The sequence below is a fragment of the Falco cherrug genome, chromosome 7, assembly GCF_023634085.1.
Source record: "Falco cherrug isolate bFalChe1 chromosome 7, bFalChe1.pri, whole genome shotgun sequence".
NCBI classification, from domain to species: domain Eukaryota; kingdom Metazoa; phylum Chordata; class Aves; order Falconiformes; family Falconidae; genus Falco; species Falco cherrug.
Genome location: NC_073703.1, coordinates 32775564 through 32781574, shown reverse-complemented (window position 1 = coordinate 32781574; position 6011 = coordinate 32775564). Strand labels below are relative to the sequence as shown.

At 49.0% G+C, this 6011-nt stretch overlaps 1 long non-coding RNA gene across 1 annotated transcript; it reads left to right on the top strand.

The window, feature by feature from the left end:
- Positions 1-1489: 1489 nt before the first annotated feature.
- On the top strand, positions 1490-5361 carry LOC129736546 (uncharacterized). The gene is made up of 3 exons (XR_008733302.1): positions 1490-1762; positions 2912-3052; positions 5253-5361. It is a non-coding gene; the product is annotated as an uncharacterized LOC129736546 (long non-coding RNA).
- The last annotated feature ends 650 nt before the right edge of the window (positions 5362-6011 follow it).

Here is a 6011-nt window from a genome sequence, read left to right as displayed (position 1 = left end):
TTGCTTGTTCTTAGCAGCTCTCTGATAACACTGAACGAAAAAATTTCCATCCAAAAATACTGAGGTGACTTGGAAAGAGATGTCCTCTAGCTGAGCAACACATCGATGATACATCAGTTATGGTTTCCAGGCTGAGCTGGAGCACTTGTGACTTTAGCCTCCTCAGGGATACTGTATCTAGATTAAATGAGCTTTCTTCCCAAATTCCTTTTGGAAACGTGACCATTGTGTCAATAATGGGCAAGAGTCACTACAAATGCTACCAGCCACGCAGTAGCTCAGCATTTCTTCCAGCGATACAGATTTGCTGAGGCTACTGGAAATGAGCAGCTGGATTGGGAAATGCAGGAAATGTATTAGTGTGTGGCCAGGCAGCAGCCTAGCAAATCTTGCCAAAATCTCCCTGGCTGCCTGGGCTTTTCCTCTGTATATTCTGTCCTTTCATCTTCATTAACCTTTTATAATTCCGTCTGATTACTGCAACATTCCCACAATTTCCTACCAGAATCACTTTAATAGCTTTGTTACGGGCAGCCAATATATTCGTTGGTCATTGCAGAGTTGTTAGCATCTAAGAGAGTGATTGAGATGGGATGGAGCTATCTGTGAGCAATGCTGACTGCCGAACCACCGTCACCACCACCGAGGTGGCGAGGAATGTATGTTAGAGGGGAGCAGGAGGAGGAATGCATGTTAGAGGGGAGTGGGAGCACATTAACAGCAATCACCATACAAAATGCACCTTGGTGGGTCTCCCTGATGGCTGAAAACGTAGGGAGAAATTCAACAGCTTCTGGAACTCATCGAACCACTGCATAAGTTGCCAGCTTTGCTCTTTTGCAACTGATTTTTGGGGCCAAGTTTAAAACAAGAACAACAAAAAAGCCCTCGAAAAATGTTCCTGTTTAAGAGTTTGGAGAAGATGCTTGTCAGCTGCTGCAGTCTTTGTGAGCCTGGGTGTGGCTTTTTTGGGTATAATTCAGAAATTTCCATTGTCTAGCAGATAGCTAGGGCATTAAATTGTCACGGATCACATCTTTTTCATCACACGTGCACAAACCTGGAAGATTAATTATACTCCCTTTTGTAAAATGCAGTATCCCAAGTGATTAGGGAAGAAATGAATCAAGAATATGAATTTAAGTACCTAAAAGCAACACAGCCATAGCTTGACTTGAAAGAAAACAGCTGCCAAGAAAAACAGTGAGGGAAAAATGTGGAGCAGCGTCTCTGAGGCTGGGGGAGGGAAGAGGACTCAGGATGCTCCCAGAAGAGTGTTTAGATTGACCTGAGGCCCTGACACCTTCAGATGGGATTTCATCAGCTCTCTTATACTGAGCTGGGTGAAACTCTCAGAGTTTCTGTAAGGGACAGGCCAGCTAAGCTGTGGCTTTTGCAGTAGATGGTGTTTCCCCTTTCAGTTAGGACTCCAAAAATTCTCACATGTTGGTGATTGCAGCTTTACAGCTAAGGTTCAGTGAGTCTTTGCTGGTGTTAAAGGGAAAAGAGAGCAACTTTTTCTTCCTTTGCATTTCAAGGGCTCTGTGAGAGGAGATGCATTGAGGAATGGGAGTGTGAGCCCTCCTATCAAGGGCTCCTGTGCAGGGTGTTGGTATATCAGTGCAACCGCTAGCAGGGCACGTTTGTTCAGTAGGTGCATCAGCAGTGGGGCAGACGTGCGCTACTGTCCACAGTCACAGTGGTGACCTCCAGAAGAGGAGCTGCAGCTACGTGGGTGGAAAATGTGCTTTGCTTGGTGGAGGTGAGTCATGTTGCAAGGTGCTGTTGTATGCAGAAGCAATGGTCCATGTTGAAGGTGGGGGGAGCATTGAGTGAGAATCACCACAAATGATGAAATTCATATTCAGATCAGTTATATCTTCAGGCAGATGTGGGAGCATGTCATTTTGGTCCAGTATGTGCTTGGTCTGTTTTTATAACTATGCCTCTTTTTCTGACCTCCTGCAAGAACAATCTTTGAAAGAACATTAAAAATGGAAAAATGCCGCAAAACAGTCTTGCAGACATGTGCCAGCCCAGAGGTGGGAGTAGGATACTGGGGCTGTTAGCAGTAGACAAGTCGTGCTGCAAAATATTGCTGGGGTCTCATGGTGCCTGGCCCTGGTGCCCCTGCTGAGACCTGCCCTATTTTCATGCTACCACCAGTTTGCCAACAAATGAGCCATATCATCGGCTCCTTCCAGCACCATCACCAGCTATGCTTTGTGCATTATGGCCAACCACTGACTCTTTGTTTTTTCCCAAACAAGCTGCTGATGTTTGTCTAGAAAAGAGATGCAAATGCAGCAGAGCCAGAGTGGGAGACATAACCGTCTCCAGATGTGTGCTACGAGCAGGATGGGAATGAACTGTTCCCTGTGTCTGCCGGGGACAGGAAAGTGGCTGGGCTTAAACTTCAGTGAGGGACATCTAAATCCAGGAAAAGCTTTGAAGAGTGAAAAGGAGAGAGTCTCGGGAAGCAGCTGCCCAGGAAGACCGGAATTTTGGCCAATGGGTATTTTTAGCACTGGGTCGGGCAATAAGCTGTGTAATTTGACCCTGCCTTGGGGGATGAACTAGGAGGCCACTCAAGGTCCCTTATGGCCCCATTTGCTGTACTGTATTTATTTATTTGTGTTTACGTAACATTTAAAGGCTCTTTTTGGGGGCTTGTGGGTATATGTTTCTGTGCACATGCATATGAGCAAGGGGCAGGGAGTTCACAGTGTGACCGGGCATATATATCAGAGTGCTTATCAGTAATGATACACAGACAAGGGAGTCATAAACCTCTCATTTTAGAGAAGAGCAAGGTTTTGAATGTGTTTCCATGGAAAGCAGTGAGTGGGGAGAAGGATTGGTGGAAGTCCCACACTCCTTTCCCTGCCCTCTCCCATCCTTGTTTTCCCAGGGCTTATCTCACCCCAGCTCCAGGACTGGCGGGACCCCTCTGAGAGCTGATTTAACTCCCAAGGATGGGAGAACACCAACCCGACCAGGGCCCAGGCACTCGTCCTGAGTTAATGAACTGAGATGGCTTGGGGAAAGTCTGGTGAGCATCACAGCCTGGGGAGGGAGGAGTGGGGTGGCCAGCTGGAAACTGGGGGAGATGCGGAAGACTCCCTAAGGCTCTATTGGCAAAACTCAGTGGCAAAAATGACTTGCCAAGACCACAGAAAGCTGTGTGTGACAGAGTTTTTACCTATGCATTTTCCTCTCTGAGCTGCATTTTAGGAAGAAGCAATGTCAGAAAACAGTGTTGTCTGTTGTCTTCAGTTATTTCTACACCAGAATGTCTAGTGCAGATATTTGGAGGGTTTGTGTGAGCAGCTCAGGCAGGCTGTGCTCTAGTGAAGCTGTACAGCTCGTCCCAGCAGTGCCTGCTGCCAGCTCTGCACAGAGGTGCTGGCAAGCTCTTGCGAAGCACTTTGGGATGAAAATCACAATCTGTGATTGTAACACATCAGCCTTCTTAAACACAGAGAACAAAAAAAGAAAAGAGAAGAAAGAGATCTTTTTCTTCCTCCTGGGAGGAGCTCTTATCTGATTTCTGATGATTGTTTTAGTGTCTGTGCTATTTTTGTAGCTGGAAGTGCAGTCTGCAAAAGAGCAAGCAATGCTGAGAACCTCCGAGAAATTCATTATGGAAGTAGGAGGCCAAAAGTTGAGCAGGGACATGGAAAGCAAACAACCGTATGCTTTGCTGCCTCTGAATTTGATCTCTCTCTGAAGTCCTACCAGCCGTATGGCTCCTGAGCTCGGAGACAGCTGGGCTGGAGCAAAGAGCCTTGACACAGAGGTCTGCTAGGCAAGATAAAGTTACTTGAGCATCTCTGCTGCCTAACATGTCACATTTTGGACTCCACTATTGATTTCTAGGGCTTGGGATCCTTATGAACACCAATCTATAGATCAAAATTAAATCCTGACCTTTTGGTAAGTGACAGTGCTGAGCTGCAGCGTTCAACTTGTCACCACTTCACTGCTCCTGCTCTCCAGGTTGGCCATCTGTATGCAGCTGCCCACTGCTCCCCTGAAATGTCAGAGGGAAGTGACTCAGAGAAATGGGCCCCTCTTTACTGCTTTTCCAAAATGGTGAGGGGTGCTACAATAAATGTGTTTCACTCCTGCTCACTCAGAAAAAAAGGGGAGAGCTGCCAATTTGGGTTTTTTTCACACAGCATCTAAGAATCATGTGTTTGAAAATCTTACAGAAGGTGGTTTTTTTTCCCCTTTTCTTCTTCTTTTATTTTTTCTTTTATGCACAATCCAAAGCATTGATCTCTTGATGTATGGCTGCTGACAGGTGCCCATCTGGTCCCCTGGAAGCCCATCTTTCATGCCTCTTCTCTTCTAGCATGTGAGATGGGGTGAAGCAACGTCAAGCTGGCATGTATGTTCATGGCACAGCAGAGCAGCTCTGCTGAGTATCTGCAGCCGAATGGGATGTGTGATGCAAGATTGCATCTCTCCACAGACGGTTGTCATGCAACTGAATCTTCTCATCCTTGCCAGTGTCAGAAACATTGCTGTCTGCATTGCCTGTGCACACAGGGAAGGGGGAGAAGAAAAATAACACTGCTGCAAAGGCAAGCATGTGTTCATCATGCACGTGAATGCTGTGGCCCTGTCTTTGTTGGGAATGGGAAATCCAAGCACTGCTAGCAGGGAAGAGGTTAAATTTTGATAGCGTTTCTATTAAGCCTGGAAAAGTTTGACCTCTGCCTGTTCTTTACTTCTAACTGAATTTGGGAGATTATGACAAAGACTGTGTAGGCGTGTTCCCAGTATTTAGTTTCCAAAAGATGGAAATATCATCTTCCTTGACCCTCGGTGGTTTTAGCAGTGGGAGCAGGAGCATCGCGTTCTTGGCGTAGGGGCCTCGGTGCAGGCTGAAAGCCCCCAGCTCCTGCACCCTGCCTTGCTCCCGCCGGTGCCTGGCGTAGGGGCCTCAGTGCAGGCTGAAAGCCCCCAGCTCCTGCACCCTGCCTTGCTCCCGCCGGTGCCGCAGCCTCCTGGCTGCACGGCTGATGGCAGGGCAGGGTTTGCCCTAATTATGCCGGAAGGGCAGGGGCAGGAGGCAAAACTTGCTGCATCTTGCTCTCCTGCTGGAAGTGATTTATGGCATTTTGGGGGTCATGGAGAAGCCAAAGCGTGTGCATGCACTTTCCCTCCCTCCTTTTCTCTGTTTATATATAAATATACTTGAATGCTGCTACTGCTGGCTTCTGAACGTATTAATACTTGTTTAGCTCTGGATTCATCCCACCCTAAATTTGCCCGAGGTCCTGACTCCGGAGCACAGACATCCTCGGGCTCCCTCTGTTGTCGATGGAGTGAAGCACCTGCAGAAGGTGGCCCAGCTGCCAGGTGAGTGGTTCGTACATTGCTTCTTAAGCCACACCAGCAAAGCACCTGCAGGCAGCTGGGAAGGGTCTGGACCCTCGTGTCCTGCGTGGCCGGGAGCCTTGGCCAGCCCTGCTGCACGCCGGGGGCCCCAGACTGGACACAGCTGCAGGAGGGGTCTCACCAGAGCGGAGCAGAGGGGCAGAATCCCCTCCCTGGACCCGCTGGCCACGCCGCTGGTGATGCAGCGCAGGGTACGGTTGGCTTTCCGGGCTGGGCCATGCTGAGCTCCTCGTCCACCAACACCCCCGAGCCTTCCTCAGGGCTGCTCTCGATCCGTTCTCTGCCCAGCCTGTGTCTGTGCTTGGGATTGCCCCCACCCACGTGTGGGACCTTGCACTTGGCCTTGTTGAACTTCATAAGGCTCACATGGGCCCACCTCTCAAGGCTGTCGAGGTCCCTCTGGATGGCCAGGTTAGGGTAGAAGCAGAGGAGCTCATGCTTGCCTGGACTGGCTGGAGAAGGCTGAGGTTCTGAAAGCATATACCCCAAAGCCCTGTGACACCCCCTTGTCTGTTGCTTCACGGTAAAGGAGAGTTGGAAGAAGGGCAGTGAGATGCCTTTGCAGAAGGCTCTGGGGTGACTCCTCTGCAGCGGGAAGCTGT